This window comes from Aquarana catesbeiana, linkage group LG03, assembly GCF_042186555.1.
Source record: "Aquarana catesbeiana isolate 2022-GZ linkage group LG03, ASM4218655v1, whole genome shotgun sequence".
NCBI lineage: Eukaryota > Metazoa > Chordata > Amphibia > Anura > Ranidae > Aquarana > Aquarana catesbeiana.
In genome coordinates, this window is record NC_133326.1 from 99488342 (window position 1) to 99510119 (window position 21778).

Here is a 21778-nt window from a genome sequence, read left to right on the forward strand (position 1 = left end):
CTGATAAATGCTAGGAAACCAGTCTCTAGAAGTATTTACTATAGGGTCTGGAAGTCAAACATTTCCTGGTGCGAGGGGAGAAGATGGCACTCTCGCAGGTATAGGATTGGGAGGGTTCTTGCCTTCCTTCAAGCAGGAGTTGATTTAAACCTGGCTTTAGGGACCATTAAAGGACAAATTTCGGCCTTATCATTTTTTTTCCAGAGACCAATTGCATCCCATTCTTTAGTGCGAACCTTTGTCAAAGGGGTAACGCACTTGAGGCTGCCAGTTAAACCACCCTTATGCCCCTGGGACCTGAACTTGGTACTATCAGCCCTACAGAGTCAACCTTTTGAGCCTATTAAGCATATTCCTTTTATCCTATTGACTAGGAAATTTGTCTTTTTGGTGGCCATAACTTCGGCTAGAGGGGTGTCAGAGTTGGCCGCCCTTTCTTGTGAAGAACCTTTTTTGATTTTACATCAGCACAAGGTGGTCATTCGCCCCCGTACGGATTTTCTTGCCTAAGGTGGTTTCCAATTTTCATTTGAATCAGGATATCATTTTGCCTTCCTTTTTTCCAAACCTTAAGTCTAGGGAGGAAAGGTCGCTCCACTCGCTGGATGTGGTGAGAGCGATCAAGGTTTACTTAAGGATGTCAGCTCCGTTTCGGAAAACTGACTCCCTTTTTGTCCTGCCGGAGGGTCCTAGGAAGGGACAGGCAGCGACTAGTTCAGCTATCTCTAGGTGGATTCGCCAAGTCATTATCCAGGCTCATGGGTTAAAACACAAGGTTCCACCTCGGTATCTAAAAGCACACTCCACTAGAGGAGTTAGTGCGTCATGGGCAACAGGTGTCTATGGCTCAGGTTTGCAAAGCAGCCGACTGGTCTTCAGTTCATACGTTCATCAGGTTTTACCAGGTGGATGTTAGATCTCAAAAGGAGACTGTTTTTGGCCACAGCGTGCTGCAAGCAGCTTTATAGGTCCTGGGCCTGGATGGGGACTGTGTACCCTCCCCTCAAATGCATTGCTTTAGGACATCCTAGATAGTCATTATTATGGTGCTCTGTGTCTCGTGATGTACGATAAAGAAAAAGGGATTTTTAAAACAGCTTACCTGTAAAATCCTTTTCTTGGAGTACATCATGGGACACAGAGGTCCCTCCCTTCTTTTCTGGGATCTTCATTGCTTGCTACAAAACTAAGGTGCTTCCTGTGTGGAAGGGGTTATATGGGAGGAACCTTCTTATTATTGGTTGCCAGTGTCCAATCACCTGAAGGTAGCATATAAACCCAGATAGTCATTATTATGGTGCTCTGTGTCCTGTGATGTACTCCAAGAAAAGGATTTTACAGGTAGCTGTTTTAAAAATCCCTTTTTTTCCTTCCCTCACTTCTTTCCTTCCCTCTTTTTGTTCTAAACCGTTATCTTTTTCCTTCTTTTTCTCATTTTCCTTTCTCCTCTACTGTGTTTCCCCTAGTTCTTCCCATCTTCCAACCCTACCTTGTTTCTGTGTGTAATTAGTTTGAATAGAGTAGGGAAGGGAAAGAACCAACATTCCATTCTTTATTTCTTTATCCCTCCCTTTATTTTTTCCTTTCTTTCTTTCTCCTTTGCTTCTTTCCTTTTTTCCTTCACTTTCTTCTGTCCTTCATTAATTTTTATCATTTTATTTCTCATTCAGTTTTACTCATCTTTTTATGTCCTTTCTTTCTCCTTCACTTTTTTTTCTTCACTTCCCACCTCTCTTTAACATATTTAATTTCTCTCTTCTTTCTCTCACCTTTTCTCTTCCTTCCCTTCCTTCTGTTTTCCCCTTCTTAATTCCTTCCAGTCCCTGTTATTATCTTTCCTTTTCCCTTTCTCCCCCTCTTTATTTCTCCCCGCTTCTTTCCTTCATTACTCAGGTTGCTTTCCTTCACATCTTTCTTGTTTTGCATCATTCCACCTCCCATTCTTCCTACATTGTTTCCTATCCCCCCTATGCTTTCCTTCCTTTCCTTCTTTCACTTCCTTCCCTTTCTTATTTGTTTCCTTTCTTCCTAACCTCCCTCTTTTATTTGCGTCTCTCTCTCTTTCTATTCTTTTATTTTACTTCCACGCCCCTTCCCTTCACCCATTTTTTCATTTCAGCATCTCACTCTCCCTTTGTGTTCTCCCTTTTCTCTCTCCTCTTCCTCTCATCTTCCCCACTTCCTTTCTTCTGGCTCTCCCTCTTTTTCTCTCACTCCTTTCCTACCCTTACATCCATCTTTCTATATATTGCTTTCCTTCTTTTTTCCTTGTACTTCTTCCTGATGTATTGGTTTTCAGTGCCAAAAACACAGCAACAGGTAGTTCTTATCCCTGACCCCTAACTTAAAGTGATACTTAACACGCACTGTTTAATTTACATTGTTGCTTTTATTTCTGTATATGGATGATGGCACTGTAATTATTTTAATTAAAAAAAAACATCTAAGTAGCTTTGATCGATATACAGCTGTCACATGACCCAGCTCTTTCCCAGCCTGTCTGCAGGGAACCATAAGCAGGAGGAGCTTCTAGTTCTCTGCTGCTGGTCACATGTTCATTAAAAAAAAAAAACAGCCTTTGGTATACAGAGTAAAAATCAATAAACAATATCAATAAACTGTTTTAATTTGTCATATAAATATATATTTGAAATCAAATCTTTATTTTGTGGAAATAACATGGTGTGGGCGGATTTATGCCAGTCATAGGTTGTGTCACATCCTATGTAACACAACCTGTAACATCCTGCACCTATTGTGTTTAGCTGGTTATTGGGCATGGAGAAGGAGGGAGGGAGTGGGCTGTCATTTACCACTGTGTACTATATACACCCACATGTGTGGCACTACAGCCACATGGGCTGCTCAAATATGATAGGGGGAAGTGCTCAGCATAGAAACTCACTGAAAACTGAGCATATGCAGAGTTGCCAGCACAGCCACAAAATCCCTAGTTGAATTGGGGACATGAAAAGAAGTTGGAGACAGCGAGCAGCAGGATCAACCAGGTTTTTTACAGAATACAGAACACTCATAGTGAGTATAAACAGCATGTAATACACCTTTTATTGATATATTTTATGATGTGGGTTTAGTGACACTTTAAAGCCTAATTGAACCCATAAATGTTCCTGTTTTACTGATTGATAACTTTCACGGTTGCTTGTGTTTTATCAAGCTATCAAATGGCTAGTGTCTTAACTGATCACGTGTGCGACACCATGGTAACTGCAGATCTAATGCCCTGTACACAGGGTCGGAATTTCTGACGGAAAATGTGTGATAGGACCTTGTTGTCGGAAATTCCGACGGTGTGTAGGCTCCATCACACATTTTCCATCGCATTTTCCGACACACAAAGTTTGAGAGCAGGCTATAAAATTTTCCGACAACAAAATCCGTTGTCGGAAATTCCGATCGTGTGTACACAAATCCGACGGACAAAGTGCCACGCATGCTCAGAATAAATAAAGAGATGAAAGCTATTGGCCACTGCCCTGTTTATAGTCCCGACGTACGTGTTTTACGTCACCGCGTTTAGAACGATCGGATTTTCCGACAACTTTGTGTGACCATGTGTATGCAAGACAAGTTTGAGCCAACATCCGTCGGAAAAAATCCTAGGATTTTGTTGTCGGAATGCCCGAACAAAGTCCGACTGTGTGTACGGGGCATAACAGATCACACACATATATATATATATATATATATATATATATATATATATATATATATATATATATATATATATATATATATATATATATATATAGTGCCTTTAAAAAGTATTCATACCCCTTGAAATTTTCCACATTTTGTCATGTTACAACCAAAAAAGTAAATGTGTTTTATTGGGATTTTATGTGATAGACCAACACAAAGTGGCACATAAATGTGAAGTTGGTGGAAAATGATAAATGGTTTTCAACATTTTTTTACAAATACAGTATCTCACAAAAGTGAGTACACCCCTCACATTTTTGTAAATATTTAATTATATCTTTTAATGTGACAACACTGAAAAAATTACACTTTGCTACAATGTAAAGTAATGAGTGTACAGCTTGTATAACAGTGTAAATTTGCTGTCCCCCTCAAAATAACTCAACACACAGCCATTAATATCTAAACTGGTGGCGACAAAAGTGTGTACACCCCTAAGTGAAAATGTCCAAATTGGGCCCAATTAGCCTTTTTCCCTCCCCGATGTCATGTGATATGTTAGTGTTAGAAGGTCTCAGGTGTGAATGGAGAGCAGGTGTGTTAAATTTGGTGTTATCACTCTCACTCTCTCATACTGGTCACTGGAAGTTCAACATGGGACTTCGTGGCAAAGGACTCTCTGAGGAACTGAAAAAAAGAATAGTTGCTCTACATAAAGATGGCCTAGGCTATAAGAAGATTGCCAAGACCCTGAAACTGAGCTGCAGCATGGTGGCCAAGACCATACAGCAGTTTAACAAGACAGGTTTCACTCAGAACAGGCCTCACCATGCTCAACCAAAGAAGTTGAGTGCACATGCCCAGCATCATATCCAGAGGTTGTCTTTGGGAAATAGACGTATAAGTGCTGCCAGCATTGCTGCAGAGGTTGAATGGGGTGGGGGGTCAGGCTGTCAGTGCTCAGACCATACGCTGCATCAAATTGGTCTGCATGGCTGCTGTCCCAGAAGGAAGCCTCTTCTAAAGATGATGCACAAGAAAGCCCACAGTTTGCTGAAGACAAGCAGACTAAGGACATGGATTACTGGAACCATTTCCTGACGTCTGATGAGACCAAGATAAACTTATTTGGTTCAGATGGTGTCAAGCGTGTGTGGCAGCAACCAGTTGAGGAGTACAAAGACAAGTGTGTCTTGCCTACAGTCAAGCATGGTGGAGGGAGTCTCAAGGTCTGGGGTTACATGAGTGCTGCCATCACAGGGGAGCTACAGTTTATTGAGGGAACAATGAATGCCAACATGTACTGTGACATACTGAAGCAGAGCATGATCCTTCCCTTCGGAGACTGGGCCGCAGGGCAGTATTCCAACATGATAATGACCCCAAACATACCTCCAAGATGACCACTGCCTTGCTAAAGGAGCTGAGGGTAAAGGTGATCGACTGGCCAAGCATGTCTCCAGACCTAAACCCTATTGAGCATCTGTGGGGCACCCTCAAACGGAAGGTGGAGGAGCACAAGGTCTCTAACATCCACCAGCTACGTGATGTCGTCATGGAGGAGTGGAAGAGGGCTCTAATGGCAACCTGTGAAGCTCTGGTGAACTCCATGACCAAGAGGGTTAAGGCAGTGCTGGAAAATAATGGTGGTCACACAAAATATTGACACTTTGGGCCCAATTTGGACATTTTCACTTAGGGGTGTACTCACTTTTGTTACCAGCGGTTATGACGTTAATGGCTGTGTGTTGAGTTATTTTGAGGGGACAGCAAATTTATACTGTTATACAAGCTGTACACTCACTACTTTACATTGTAGCAAAGTGTCATTATTTCAGTGTTGTCACATGAAAAGATATAATACATTTTTTACAAAAATGTGAGGGGTGTACTCACTTCTGTGAGATACTGTAAATATGTGAAAAGTGTGGCGTGCATTTGTATTCAGGCCCCCCCTGAGTCAATTTGTAGAACCACCTTTCGCAGAAATAATAGCTGCAAGTCTTTTTGGGTATGTCTCTACCAGCTTTGCACATCTAGAGAGTAAAATTTTTGCCCATTCCTCTTTGCAAAATAGCTCAAGCTCTGTCAGATTGGATGGAGAGCGTTTGTGATCAGCAATTTTTAGTCTTGCCACAGATTCTTAATTGGATTTAGGTCTGGACTTTGACTGGGCCATTCTAACACATGAATATGCTTTGATCTAAACCATTCCATTGTAGCTCTGGCTGTATGTTTAGGGTCGCTGTCCTGCTGGAAGGTGAACCTCCGCCCCAGTCTCAAGTCTTTTGCAGACTCTAGCAGGTTTTCTTCTAAGATTGCCCTGTATTTGGCTCCATCCACCTTCCCATCAGCTCTGACCAGCTTCCCTGTCCCTGCTGAAGAAAAGCATCCCCACAACATGATGCTGTCACCACCATGTTTCACGGTGGGGATGGTGTGTTCAGGGTGATGTGCAGTGTTAGTTTTCTGCCACACATAGCGTTTTGCTTTTAAGCCAAAAAGTTTAATTTTTGTCTCATCTGACCAGAGCACTTTCTTCCACATGTTTGCTGTGTCCCCCACATGGCTTCTTGCAAACTGCAAACTGGACTACGTATGGCTTTCTTTCAACAATGGCTTTCTTCTTGCCACTCTTCCATAAAGGCCAGATTTGTGGAGTGCAGAACTAATAGTTGTCCTGTGGACAGATTCTCCCACATGGGCCTCTTGGCTGCTTCTCTAAATGCTCTCTTGTCAATTTAGGTGGACAGGCATGTCTTGGTAGGTTTGCAGTTGTGTCATTTTTGGATGAAGGATTGAACAGTGCTCTGTGAGATGTTCAAAGCTTGGGATTTTTTTTATAACCTAACCCTGCGTTAAAATGGATGTAAACCCAATTCATGGAATTTAAGCTTGGCACATATATCTATAGTGTTTTGTTATATCTCTTCAAAGCCCTGTGTCCTGTAGCTTTCTCCTGCTCTGTTCCTCTGTTTTCAGCCTGAGAACTTTTGACAAGCTCTCCGAGATGGGAGCCTAAGCTGTGAGTCGGGGGAGGTTGCTATAAATAGATTAGCACACTGCTAAACTATACACAGGCAACCTCTGCATGTGTGGGGAGGGGGTAGTGTGCCTTTCCCCCAATCAGCTGTCTTACAGTCTCTCACAGTGTCTAGCAATGATCTCCTCCTACAGGGGAATAAGGAAGTGAAAATTCTAACAGAACGTGCGCTTTCTAAACAGTATATCAAGGTGAAGACAGAAGATATACATGTAAAACTTATGTAGGGAGATTTGTTTCATCTCTGTGTATCATCTGCGGCTGTTCACTTCACTGGGTAAATGGAGGGTTTACATCCACTTTAAACTTCTCCACAACTTTATCCCTGACCTGTCTGGTGTGTTCCTTAGCCTTCATGATGCTGTTTGTTCACTAAGGTTCGCTAACAAACCTCTGAAGGCTTTGCAGAACAGTTGTATTTATACTGAGATTAAATTACACACAGGTGGACTCTATTTACTAATTAGGTGACTTCTGAAGGCAATTGGTTCCACTAGATTTTAGTTAGGCTGGGTTCATATATCCCCGGCTGTGGGTTCACAGCGTGGGGTCTGGTGCATGTCTTTTCCCCGGTTCAGGTGCGATTCAGCTCAGAATTTTGGCCTGAATTTGCACCGGAACCAAACCCAAACACGCACAAGACCACTAGGCAAACTAGGCAGCTGCCTAAAGCACACTGCTGCCTAGAGCGCACTGCCGGCGCCCGGCTGCTGGTTTCCCTATTCTCTGCCTCCCACCGGTCTCTGCGCTATGAAGGTTTTTGGTGCAGTGGTGATTGTATGCAGGGGATGCCTTTGTCTGCAGCATGTAACTTATGTCCGTAAGTAAGTCGGGTCCGAGGCGCAGCGCAGCACTGGAGGACTGTGTCCTGATGGAATAGAAACACATATCCCTTCCCCTGCGCGTTGCCGCCTCTATGATCAGTGACCTGTCTGTCTCTCCCTCTCTGAGTCTCTGCCTCTGCCCATACATGATTCCTATACCAAGTCATGTGACCTAGCCCCCAGCCGTGTCACCGTCATTCGTAGAGGCCGCTCTCTCGGCCTGTCCTGTACAGTGGCTGGCAGTGCTATAGCCTAATCGGATCAGAGTAGTGGGCGGTCTGGGGTTGGTGACAGCTGGAGTCTGGAGACACTGAGGCAGGGTTTGTTCCTGGCACTGGCAGGGTCATCGGATGCATGCAGAGCCCCGGTGAGTGAAGAACACTGACATTGTATTAGGAATCGGGTAGGTCAGTGTAATGGTCAGGCAGGTTAGTGTAGGTGTCAGGTAGATCAGTGTTGTAGCCAGGTAGGTCAGTGTAGGTGCAGGTAGGTCAGTGTAATGGTCAGGTAGGTCAGTGTAGGTGTCAGATAGGTCAGTGTAGTGGCCAGGTAGGTCAGTGTAGTGGCCAGATAGGTCAGTGTAGTGGTCAGGTAAGTCAGTGTAGGGGTCAGTATAATAGTCAGGTAGGTAAGTGTAGTGGTAAGGTAGGTTAGTGTAGGGGTCAGGTAGGTCAGTGTAGTGGTCAGGTAGGTTAGTGTAGGGGTCAGGTAGGTCAGTGTAATGGTCAGGTAGGTCAGTGTGATGGTCAGTATAGGGGTCAGGTAGGTTAGTGTAGGGGTCAGGTAGGTCAGTGTAGGTAGGTCAATGTAATGTATAGGTAGGTCAGTGTAGGTAAGTCAGTGTAGGGGTAAGGTAGGTCAGTGTAGGTAGGCCAGTGTAGGGGGCAGGTAGGTTACATGGGTCAATCAAACCTTGCACCTCTAGGACTAAAATAACTTAGCATATAATAAACAAAACATAATTGGAGCATGTATACATTTTATACATCGTATTGATCCCCCCCAATATCAGACTATGGCAACTTGATTGGTTTGTGTGTTTTCCTATTTTTTGATACTTTATGGATTAATTAGACATATAATTTGTTTGTACGTTTAATAATAAAAATTAAAAATAATTATTTGATTAAAAAAAAAAAGGTTACATGGTCAGGGCAAAGGGGGTGGAGTCAGGAGCGGAGCCAATGGGGTGGCAGAATAAGGTTTTGCCTAGGGTGTCAAAAATCCTTTCACCAGCCCTGGGGTTAGATAGGTTAGTGTTAGATCGTGGATGCCTGTAGATGTAGAAATTCGAGTGCACTTATCCTTTAACAAAAGTGGAGTTACTCTTTAAGGCCCATGTCACACTGGTGATCCCCTAGTGAGTGGATTACTGGGAGAGCAATCAGACCACTCCCCTGCTTCTACAGCGATGCTCCCTCACTCCCTGGACTGACTAGGTGTTGCTCTACCACTGCTCTCCAGCGAGTGAGATTCTTCAGTGTTTCAAGCAATGAGCTAGTGATACCATAAAAGCAGCTAAATGTTCTATTTAGCAGTCTTTTTGCTGGAGATTTGGATTGCTAGACAGACATGGGCCTTGTTTCTTTTTTTGGGTTATATGAAAATGCCTTTAGAAACACCATAATATGTATGTTTAAACCTCATATGGAGGGGGCGTGGCTTGGCGCATGGAGCTTTAGGATGCGACTCGCGGCAGCTCCCGGTCCTGACGGCTCCAACGGGGCTATATCTTCCACCATTCCGAACCAGCTCCCACAGCACCTAGATGGGTAGGGCAAACCCAAAGACCACACCAAGCCCAACGGCGGCCATCCCAGCGGCAATTTGGGCCATTTTCTGACCCGGTCTTCAGCTGCATCCTCACCCAAGGCCGCATCCAAGATGGCGCCGGCGTCCTCCTCCTCGGCCTGCTTAGCCCACGCACCAGAAAACAGGCAAGTGATCCCCAGAGCCCGCTCTCCTTCCCCTGTGGACTCAGATCGCCCCACACACCGCTCTTATGCCCCGTACACACAGTCGGACTTTGTTCGGACATTCCGACAACAAAATCCTAGGATTTTTTCCGACGGATGTTGGCTCAAACTTGTCTTGCATACACATGGTCACACAAAGTTGTCGGAAAATCCGATCGTTCTAAACGCGGGGACGTAAAACACGTACGTCGGGACTATAAATGGGGCAGTGGCCAATAGCTTTCATCTCTTTATTTATTCTGAGAATGCGTGACACTTTGTCCGTCGGATTTGTGTACACACGATCGGAATTTCCAACAACAGGGTCCTATCACACATTTTCCATCGGAAATTCCGACCGTGTGTACGGGGCATTAGAGTCCCTCTCAAGCCTCACTGTGTTCAGCAGACGGATGGGATATGGAGTCCCAGATGAAGTCCCTCCATACCTACATGCACTCCCTGCCTACAAAAGTGGACTTTGAGGACTATGTCAAACGCATAAAAAATACCTACAGGCAGGAGATCACTGAGCTCAAGAAAGATCTGGGGGTCCGCATGGAGGATATTGAAAATACCACTGACGGTCTGTGTACCGCATTGCAATCCCATGAGGAGACGCTGAATTCTCATATGTTCATTCTGCAACAGCTTATGTATCAGCAGGATGATACTGAAAACAGGAACAGAAGGAACAACATTAGGATCCGTGGTATTCCTGAAACGGTGGAACACAAAGACCTGGCAGGGGCTGTAACAGCCATCTTTAACCAGCTGCTCCAACAGCCTAAAGAGACACCTATTAAACTAGACAGAGTCAACAGGACCTCAGGCCCGAGAAATCATGATTCATCTTTTACCCGTGACACGCTCTGCAGGGTGCACCCCTATAAGATTAAAGATGAAATTATGCGAGCTGCCAGCACACAGGACTCCATCTTACTCAATGAAACCCCTGTTATGCTCCTGCCGGACCTCTCACGCCAAACACTGGCCATGAGATGCTCTCTGAAACCACTGACGTCACTCCTACAGGAGAAGCACATCAAATACTAATGGCGGTGGTTTCCATTTATGCTCCGTGTTCATCATGAAGGCAAGACGGCCCTGTTCCACACCTTTACCAGCTTTACCAAACTTCCTAGCACATTGGAACTCCCTCAGGTTTCCCTGCCTGATTGGCCTTTTTCCCCTACAACCCCTGGCCTACCATTTCTCCCTCAATGGCAGAAGACGGGCAAGAACAAATGTTCCAGATCCTCTTCTCAGCTACCTCCAAATGGGTGACACTTACCAGGCTCATCTCATTGCACTGACTTCTATTGCCTTTTTTTTCCCTTATTGGGCCCAGCACATTCTACTGCCCTCATTCAGGACTGACATTCTGCACTTGTGACCCTGTTGGGTCTACTCGGTTGATACCTTCTGTTACTACTATAACATTTTTGGTTTTAAGTCCTTTAGTCAGGTTTTTTCTTTTGATACTTTTGGTTACTACAGAGACTTATGTTTTATGCCTTTGAATATACATGCATTAATTTCCTTGTTTCTCCCCTTATCCCCTGCCCTTACCCCTCCCATAACTTTTTTTCTTCATGAAGATATTGGGAGGCCGTCAGCACCCTCCCAAAGTCATACCTGGGAGGATTACATGTTTTCTTGCACACAGTTATCTGTTTATTGCTGTATAATTTAAGTTATTTTGTTCATGTGTTCAGTTCTACAGCTGCCCCGTAGATTCCCAGGATCGGGAGCAGCTCCCGGAGCCTTGCACACTTACCCCCCCCCTTAGGACCCTTTAGTGCGTAACTATGCAATATATATTTTATAGACAGCTCTCACTCTTAGATACAGTACTATGTTTCTTAAATGGTCAATTACTGCCACCTAGTGGCCTGTCATATTTACTCAGCTGTTGTTTGTCCATTTTTACTTTACCTTTCTTCTCTTTCAACTATCCCTCCCTCTGATCCCTTACTTATTTCTTTTTGCTGGATGAGTCTGATGGGGAACTCTGTCACATGAGTATTTTTAGGCAGATAATTTCCTATTTCTCCTCCTCATGTTACCACCCTGATGTCACATGACGACATTACACTGTCATCTCTTAATTGTAGGGGTTTTAATCCCCCAAAGAAGAGAAGCCAGATCTTATACCATTTCCATAAGGCACGATCCAAAATACTGCTTCTCCAAGAGATGCATTCCCGTGGTACGGAAATCCCTGCTATTGGTAATCGTTATTTCCATAAATGGTACCACAGTACGAACCCACACACCAAATCCAGAGGGGTGTCCATAGCCTTCCATAAAACGTTCAATCCGGAGGCAGTGGACTCCCTCATTGACCCTATTAGTCGCTGTATTTTTCTCAAACTAAAATATGACTCCTCTATTTTTACAATGGCTAATCCCCATCAGTGGACACCTCCTCAGGTAAGTCTTCCATTTCTCATTACACCCTCACACGCCTCAAATCACTCTTACACTCCTTACAACTAATGGATGTTTGGCGCATACAACACCCCACTGAGAGAGACTACAGCTGTTACTCAGTAGCCCACAATTCATATAGCTGCATTTTTTTTTTTTTGACCTCCCCCTTCAAGCCTTGCTGGGCAACATTCTCTGGTCTGATCATGCCCCTGTTCATCTACGCTTAATACAGTTGCCCAGGGCCCACAGGAAATCTTCGTTGTGCCTTAATGATAACCTACTTAAAGACACACCCTGTGTGGCAGCGATCAAACAGGCGATCCATGACTTTGTCTTGGACCACAGATCTGATGATACCAGTCCGTTAGTTAAATAAGAAGCACTGAAATGTGTGCTACATGGAGTTTTTATACAGCACGTTTCCAGATTGAAAAAAGCTTGAGCAGCTGACTTTGCTTGACTTCTTTCTACCATAGCCGCCCTGGAATTATCCCACAAACACCTTAGACTCTAGTATTTATGTTGACCTTTCCAATGCTCAACATGAGTTACCTGGGATCCTGCACTCTCACGCCCTTATAGCCAGGGATAAAGCACATAACTATCATTATTCTTTGGCCAATAAATGCGGGCATCATTTAGCAAAAACCCTACATACCCCCAGGGTATTTCCGCTACCTTTCGGCAATATTATTCTAAATTATATAACTTGCCCCCCCAACCTAGAGCCTCCATGCTGGGCCCCTCTTTGCCCACCAAATACAGGAATACATTTTAGAGACTGCCCTTCCAAGGGTGGAGACTGAAGATGCTATTGACCTAGACAAACCATTGTCTGACTCTGATGGGTTTTCCTCACGATTCTATAACGCATTTGCCCCTCTCCTCTTGCTCCATTATTATCAGTGGCTTACAGCTTGATAGATGACTCCCATTTACCATCCAAAGATCTCCTATCCGCCAACATCTCCATAATCCCCAAACCAGGCAAAGATCCTTCCCAATGTACTAGTTACCGCCTGATTTCCCTATAGACTTAAAATTATTTGCGAAGGTGCTGGCAAACCATTTGTCCCCCCTCCTCCCTGCAGTGATACACAAAGACCAGGTGGGCTTTGTGCCTGGTAGAGAGACACGTGACAACACCACTAAAACAATCTATCTCATCTCTTACATTCAGAGACACAATTTAAAAGCATGTCTTCTCTCTTTTGATACCGAGAAGGCATTAGACCAAGTGAATTGGCTTAAGTCTCTCCTTGGAACAGATCGGTCTTGGTCATACCTTTATCACTAAGGACATGTCACTATACTCCCAACCTTCAGCTTTTGTTCTGGTCAATGGCTCCTCCTCTATACCTTTCAACATAGCTAACGGAACCCATCAGGGCTGCCCTCTTTCACCCCTTCTCTTTGTCCTAGTGATAGAACACCTAGCGAGGGCTATCAGACAGAATGAGTCTATAATTGGTATCCAGATGCCATCCTCCTACCATAATCTATCGCTTTACGCTGATGATTTATTGATATATATTTAACAACCACACACATCCCCGCCTTCTTTACTACAGGAATTATGCAGATTTGGAGAATTCAGTAACTTTAAATTAAGTATGTCCAAGACGGAAGCCCTTAATATATCCCTACCAGCAACCACCCTTACTCAAATACAATCCAACTCCTCTTTTCAATGGAATACAAGAGGATTCTCTTATCTGGGTATAACCATACCCTCTAATCTATCAGACCTCTATTCCCTGAATTATGTCTCTTTACTGACAAGCATTTGGTCGCATAAACACACTCAAAATGGACACCCCCCCTAAACTACTCTATTTATTTCAGATGGTACCTATTACTGTCCCCAAATGCTTTTTTACCTCTCTTCACTCCATGTCTATCTGCTTTGTCTGGCATTGGAACCTATCGCGCATTCGCTACACGCTACTCACTTACCCCAATCCTCACGGAGGAGTGGGGTTACAAGATTTTGAACTGTACCATAAGGTGGTTATATTAGCTCGGGTGTTAGAATGGTCACCCCTTTACCAAGCCCTCCACTATGGTGGAACAAGACCTGTCAGCATTCAACTTACTGGCCCTTCTCTGGGGTCATGGATGAGACCTACAAAGACACTCTTCTTCCTCCCCACTAGCACCTGCTGCTCTTTACTTATGGTATAAAGGGAGAATGTCCTCTCTCCTATCCACTGACCCTTCACCTCTCACATCGTTGTTCGATCACCCTGCTCTGATTCAGGGTATAGGCTCTTCTAGTGTAGGTCCATTTACACGCTCCTCTTGGGCTGTAGCTCATTCCTTTGTATCTCCCAGCTCCAGCACCCCTAATGTCCCTGAGGGACAGGGTAACTGGCTCACTGCACTCCGAATATCCACATTCTGCTTTACTTTATTCTCTTCTTCTCAGACCAATAGGTCTCTGACAGGGTATGAACAGCTGTGCTCTCTGTCAGAAACACCTAGACATCTACTCTCATCCATTTATAAATGACTACATGGCTTACTACATGATCAACTCCCCCCTTACACCAGGAGGTGGTCCACAGGCTTGGGGAAAGAGCTTTCTGCAATTGACTGGCAAAAGTCGTTTCGCTTTACCAATAAATCATCTATATCTTGTTATACGCAGGAAAAAATGTTTAAACTCCTCTCCAGAGGGCACAGGTACCCACACTCTCTGCATAACATTTTCCCATCGGTTCCTCCCACTTGCTGGTGGTGCAGATCAGCAGAGGGGACCTACCTTCACGTTGAGTGGACTTGTAGTAAAATCCAGCCCTTTTGGTCTCAGTTTTTTTCCACACACAATGCCATGTATAACAAACCTCTGAAACCTACCCCGGAAATGGCACTTTTGTCAATGCTCCCTGGCTCAATTGCATCCAAAAAACTCAATTTGTTACATTTTTCGCTGTTGGCAGCCAGATAATTAATTCCTTTATTTTGGAAAACGGCCACCACACCCCCACTATCACTATGGGTCTGGAAGAATGGAAGAAATGCTGGCTTTAGATAGTGACACCTTTGATAAATTAAAACTCCTATGGCTTGTCTGGATAGATTTTTCCACCTCAGACCCACTGAAAATAACGTTGACAACGGATCATTCATGTGACCACGCTCCTTGCCTACTCCATGTGAGACACACCCTATCATGCTCATCCGACAGCCCCCCTTTTCTTCTTCCTTTTTTCCTTCCTCTCTTTTCTCTACCCGACCACACCGGGGTCTATTACTTCTTAACCCCCCCCTTATCCCTCTTATTACTTCCCCTTTTTGTCCTCTCTCCCCTCTTCTGACACTCTTAAAAGGATCATTTGTTCAGACCATGATTTCTCAACTTAGACTTTCCGATTATGTATGTTACCTGATGCACAAGCCTTTTCCGTTCAGTTATACGTAATTTTGTTCTCTTTACCTATGTTAAATAAATTGTACAATGTCATATGTAAACTGGATGAGAGGATTTTCCTCTATTGTTCTGATTACTTTTATTTTTTTAAAAACAATAAAAAATATATTTACCTCTAAACCCCACATGGATTTTATGGGTATACTCAATAAAGAAAATGATTTTTTCTCTATTTTTCTAACAAGAACTCTATAGAAGTGTATAGAGTTCAACAATTGTAAAGCACTGCTGCAGGTTTGTCTGCCTGCTATCTGCCCTCAAATCCTTATAGAAAGGTGCCGGCCTGGCTCACAACCGTGAAAACTTCAGACATCAAATGTGTGGACGCACACTGATGTAAGGAAACTCCAAGAAGTTATATTGTAAAGAAATCTACAAATAAACAAAATATCACAGCACCTAACCTTTGGGAGCGTATGCTGATGCGCATCACGCTAAGGAGTGCTTACTCATAACAATGAACCCATAGTGGTAGGTAAAGTGCATGAAAACAACCCTGGCATTAGACATGAAGAAGATTTATACTCAATGATTTAATATTTTAGAGATACATGTCTAAATCCTGTGACTAAAAAGACTTGTGTAGTCCAGTCCTAACATCTGTTTTATGCCAAAATTAAAATAAACCTTCAAACCTTTTATTGTGTTGTAACAGAATGTTCTTCTCGCAGAATATGAAGAGTTCTATGTCCTCTTCTTTAAATTCATTACACACTTGTAATAGTCCAAAATGTGCTGATTATGCATTATACAATGTCTGGAAACACTGAATCACAAACAGCATCAATAAATAAATCTTAAGCCATTAATAAGGATTTCATCTTCAGAAGCACCTTCTCTTTATCTTTTATACACCTTGCCATTGCAGCAAAATTTTTTGTATAAATATTTTTGTGGCTATGTTTTTGTGTCTCAATGACTTGATGCCTAATTCATGAAGTTTTTAGGTTATCAGTCAAGTGAATCCAGTCACTTTCTCATTTTGTTGGGTGGCACGTGTTACCAGACCTATGACTCTGGAGGCCCAGCAATTTGTTTGCATCTTTACCAGAGTTATGCCAAAGACAGCACACAGGCAAGTGTAGTGTTTCTCGGGTAGCGATGTGTTAAAGCCTAAGACCCCATACACACTATACATCTTTTGTTGTCAGATTTCCTTTAGATTTATCAAAACCATGTAGTGCAAGGGCCTGCCTGATTGCATACAAATTTAAACTCTTAAGGTTTGACCTCATATTATATGGTTTTGGTAAATCTGAAGGATAACATTTACATAAAATTGTATAGTGTGTATCCAGCTTAAGTTTGGTAAATTCATCAAAGTCCACATACCCCCACAGTAGCTGAGAAGCATACTTATTTACTATGAAACTCAGTGCCATCTAGTAGCCATAATATGGTATTTTTTTATTTTTATAAAGAACTTTTGCTCTGCAGAGAACAAAGACTGAGAACATTCACTGTTACCTAATTTGCACAGCACATATTTATATGCAGTTTTGATGGATAAACAGCTATGCACATTTTTTAAATACACCCCTTAATGTTGCTCAGTGAGCAGATAAAATGCATGAGCAGTAAAGTTTCTTAAACAGGGGTTTCCTCTAGTTTTAGAACATGCATTGCTGCTTGCATGGCTTAGTATCCTGATTCTTAGTACCTGGAATTGTTGTTGAGATCCTCTAAGAAGAGGTACTGTATATCAGTGGATATAAAAGATTCTGAATTATATTCAATGCAACTTTTGCCGGGAATGTTGAATAATAGAAGTTCATCAAATAACAGAAACTTGTTTAAAAAATGAGAAGAAAGAGCAATAATCATTGTGGGGCATTATTGAGGTTTATACATTTGATTTGTAAGTAAAAATGTAGACAACAAAAGTTGTGAAAATGTATTTTATCAAAACAGAATGAACACATTTTTTGCTGGTAAATTTACAGTGCAAGTAAATTATTTTAGTCAATGTTTCTTATGATAATAGGGTTTATTAGCTGTGTTTTCATAGTAGTAAAAGTACCCTAGTTTTAAAGCTGGACTCCAGGCACAACAAACTTAATTTAAATATTTGTCTTATTAGCCGCAAAGGATATAAATCCACCTTGTGTGCACCACATGCTTTTTCAAACAAAGTTATTACCTTGTAAAAGTAGCAGTGACATCATCACTGCACTGTACATAGCCAGTGCAGTAGGGCTGGTATGGGGGGGGGGGGGGCAGAAGGGACATGTGCCCCAGGTGCAGTCTCTCTATGTAGAGGCAGGAGTGCACTTGGAGTTCCAGCAGCTACCTTCTTCCCTCCATACTGATAGAAGCCACTACAGTATAACTTCTGTCAGTAGGGCATTTTTTCCTTTGGAGTTTGGCGGTACTCGATATTGCGCCCCCTTCACCACTTGTTGTAAATACAGAAGCTGACTTCCTGTGCCAGATTCTGTGTGTATAAGTGATAGTGCGCCTCTCCTCGCAAAGAGCACTCCCTGACAGCCTTGCCTCCTGACTGGGTAAGTAGCTGGGCCTGGAGTGGATGGGAGAACTCTGTACTGGGGAGGGGAGAGAGCTTTGTAGTGGGGGTGAGCTCCATACTGGGCAGGGGGGAGTACTTTGTAGTAGGTGGTGTTTGAGGGGTTGCGTTAAGAGTTCTCTACTGGGGGGGCTTTGTAGTGGGGGAGGTGTTGGGGGGGAGAGCTTTGAACTGGGGGAGGTTTGTAATAGGGGTTGAGGGGAGAAGGCGGGGGAGAACTCTAGTACTGGGGGGAGTTGGAGGGGTTGAGGGAAAAGTTCTATAGTGGGGGGCTTTGTTATGGTGTTTCTTCTACCACTGACTCAGGGACATTGTTTTTTTTAATTGACACCACTGACTCAGGTATATTTTTCCTTTTTGAGACAACACTGTCTCAGTGATATTTTTTTCATTCCAGTCACACCACCCACTAAATGACATTTTTTTATTTCAGTGACACCGCTAATGCAGGGACATTTTTTTCCTTTGCCACAGTTAGTCCTATATTAGTGCATCTAGTTTTAAACTTTTCAGTTGGTTGCAGTGTACCAAAAACATTTTGGTGAACTCTGATTTCGGCCCCATCCCATTCTCTACCTAACTGGGGGGTTGGTGGTAGTGGTGGGGTAATAGGTAGACATGTGCAGGTCGTTTCATTCCGAATTAACCACTTCGCAACCAGCCGCCGCAGTTTACACTGCGGCAGGTTTTTACAACTGCACGAGCCGTCGTAGCTGTACGTTGGCTCTTTAAGATGCTGTAGCAGGCACGCAAGCGTGCCTGCAGTGTGTCCCCGGAGCTGATGTGCATGCCCGGTGGGCACGATTGCTCGTGACAGAGCGAGAACCGAGATCTGTGTGTGTTCTGTCATGGGAGAGGAGAGAGATCGTGTGTTCCTAGTAAGTAGGAACAACGATCTCTCTCCTCCTCTAGTCAGCCACATTCCCCCCACAGTTAGAAACACACGTAGGGAACACAGTTAACCCCTTGATCGCCCCCTAGTGTTAACCTCTTCCCTGCCAGTGACATTTATACAGTAATCAGTGGCTATTTTTAGCTCTGATCGCTGTATAAATGTTACTGGTCCCCAAAAAGTTTCAAAAGTGTCCGATGTGTCTGTTGGAATGTTGCAGTCCCGATAAAAATTGCAGACCACCGCCATTACTAGAAAAAAATAATAATAATAAAAATGTCATAAATCTATCCCCTATTTTGTAGACGCTATAACTTTTGTGCAAACCAGTCAATATACACTTATTGTGATTTTTTTTACCAAAAATATGTATAAAAATACATATCGGCCTAAACTGATGAAGAAATTTTTTTTTTCTTTAATTTTTGGATATGTATTATAGCAAAAAGTACAAAATATTGTGGTTTTTTTTTTCAAAATTGTCGCTCTTTTTTTGTTTATAGCGCAAAAAATAAAAAGAGCAGAGGTGATCAAATACCACCAAAAGAAACCTCTATTTGTGGGGAAAAAAAGAACATACATTTTTTTTGGGTACAATGTCGCACGACCGCGCAATTGTCAGTTAGAGCAACACAGTGCCGTATCGCAAAAAATGGCCTGGTCAGGAGGGGGGCAAATCCTTCCCGGGCTGAAGTGGTTAAAATTTTAAAGAATTTTCAGAAATTCGGATGTATCTGAATTTCCGAATTACAATAGTACTGAATTTAAACGAATCTGAAATAATGAAAAATACATTTGGACAAAATTCACATTTAAATTTTTTTCTAATACGTTTTCGAATTCGACAAGTTTTCGAATTCGAGTAGTTTATAAATTCGTATTCGAAAAGTTTTCGAATTCGAATCATTTTCCAATTTCCAAAGAGAATAAAATGGAATAGAAAATAAAAGAATAGAATAGAAAAAAATAGTAGACTAGAAAAGAATATAACAGAAAATAAAAGAATATAAAATAATAGAGTAAAACACAGCAAAATAGAATAGAAAATAAAAGAACAGACTAGACTACAATATAATAGAAAGAAATAGAATAGAATAGAATAACATAGAATATTTCCATCTTCTGAAATTTGAATTTCAAATAGAATACATTTGAATTTGAATACATAAAAAAAGAATAGAATAAAAAAGAATAGAATAGAAAAAAAAGAGAATAGACTATATTAGAATAGAAAAGAATAGAATAAAATAGAATAGAATAGAATAGAATAGAAAGAATATAACAATTTCCCAAAAGTCAAATAGAATATAAAAGAATAGAATAGAAGATAACAGAATAGTATAGAAAAAAAATAACAGAATATAATAGAATAGAAAGAATATAACCATCTTCCGAAATTCAAATTTTGAATAGAATAAATTTGAATAGAAAATAATAGAATATAATAGAATAAACAAATAAAAAAGAATATAGTTAAAAAAACAATAGAATAGAATAGAAAGAATATAACTATTTCCCAAGATTCAAATAGAATCAATTCAAATTTTAATAGAATAGAAAATAATAGATTAGAATAGGAAGATGGTTATATTCATTCTATTCTGTTGTTTTTTTCTATACTATTGTGTTATTTTTATTTTCTATTCTATTCTACTCTATTCTTTTCTATTCGATTCAAATTCAAATTGATTCCATTTGAATTTTGGAAAATGGTTATATTCTTTCTATTCAAATCTATTCTATTCTATTGTTTTTTAATTCTATTCTTTTCTATTCTATTTGAATTTCAGAAGTTGGTTATAATCTTTCTATTTTATTCTATTCTTTTTATTCTATTCCTTTCTATTCTATTCCATTCTATTCTGTTCTTTTATTTTCTACCCTATTTTGTTCTGTTTTACTCTATTATATTATATTCTTTTATTTTCTGGTATATTCTTTTCTATTCAATTTTTTTCTATTTTATTCCTTTATTTTCTATTCTACTTTATTCTCTTTGGAAATTGGAAAATTATTCAAATTTGAAAACCTTTCAAATTGGAAAACTATTCCAATTCGAAAACGATTGGAATTCAAAAACTTTTCGAATTCAAAAACTATTCGAATCGATCCAAAAACGAATAAACGAAACTAATTGCGAAAACGAATTAAACAAATTTAACTAAACAAATTTATGTAAATAACAAATCGAATTTCAAAAAAAAAAAAAAAATGAATGGAAATTAAACACATTTTTTCGTTCTGCACATGTAGGCAGTGGGGGTTGTGAAGTGGTGGGGTACCGAGTGGGGGGGAGAGGCGCAGTTTCCCATCTTCACCCTGGACACTGGATGACCTTGTCCTGGCACTGCTGTGCAAACAGGGGCCCAGCAGCTCCAACCACTACAGGCTGTCTGCAAATAACTACGGGAAGAAGCGCAGACAAGACCAGTCAACCTGCACAAGGAGAGAGCTCAGACGTGAGCAGTCTTTATCACAGGAAGCTCCTGCGCAGGGGTAATATTTATCACTGGATTACTGTACAGATCTGGAAGAAATACACAAAGCACACCAAGATTCAAGTAAGAATACGCATTCCTCTTTCTGGAAAAAAAAAAAAGGTTACACATGCCTCTTGCATTTAGACAATATTTGCTTATCCTGGAGTTCAGCTTTAATCATTTACTTCAACTCACTATATTAATCAAAGTCCATCTAAATCTACTGAGTGCCAAAAGGGCAGCAGCACAGTTCCCTAGAGACTCTAGAGTTTAAGGCAGCACTCCACTCATAGGGGCTGATTTGTACAGACCAGAAGAAGTATCCTCAGCAACCACACATCAACCAACCAGACCCCAGCTATAATATGTCTTGTGCAGGTTTTGAAATAAAATAATTATCTGATTAGTTGTCATGAACAAAACAGCATCTTCCTTCCTTTTGGGCTTAATTAACAAACTCAATTGATTTATGTATTTGTGTTTGAGATACTTCCACTACTATCTTCTGTATTTATATAGCATTGACAT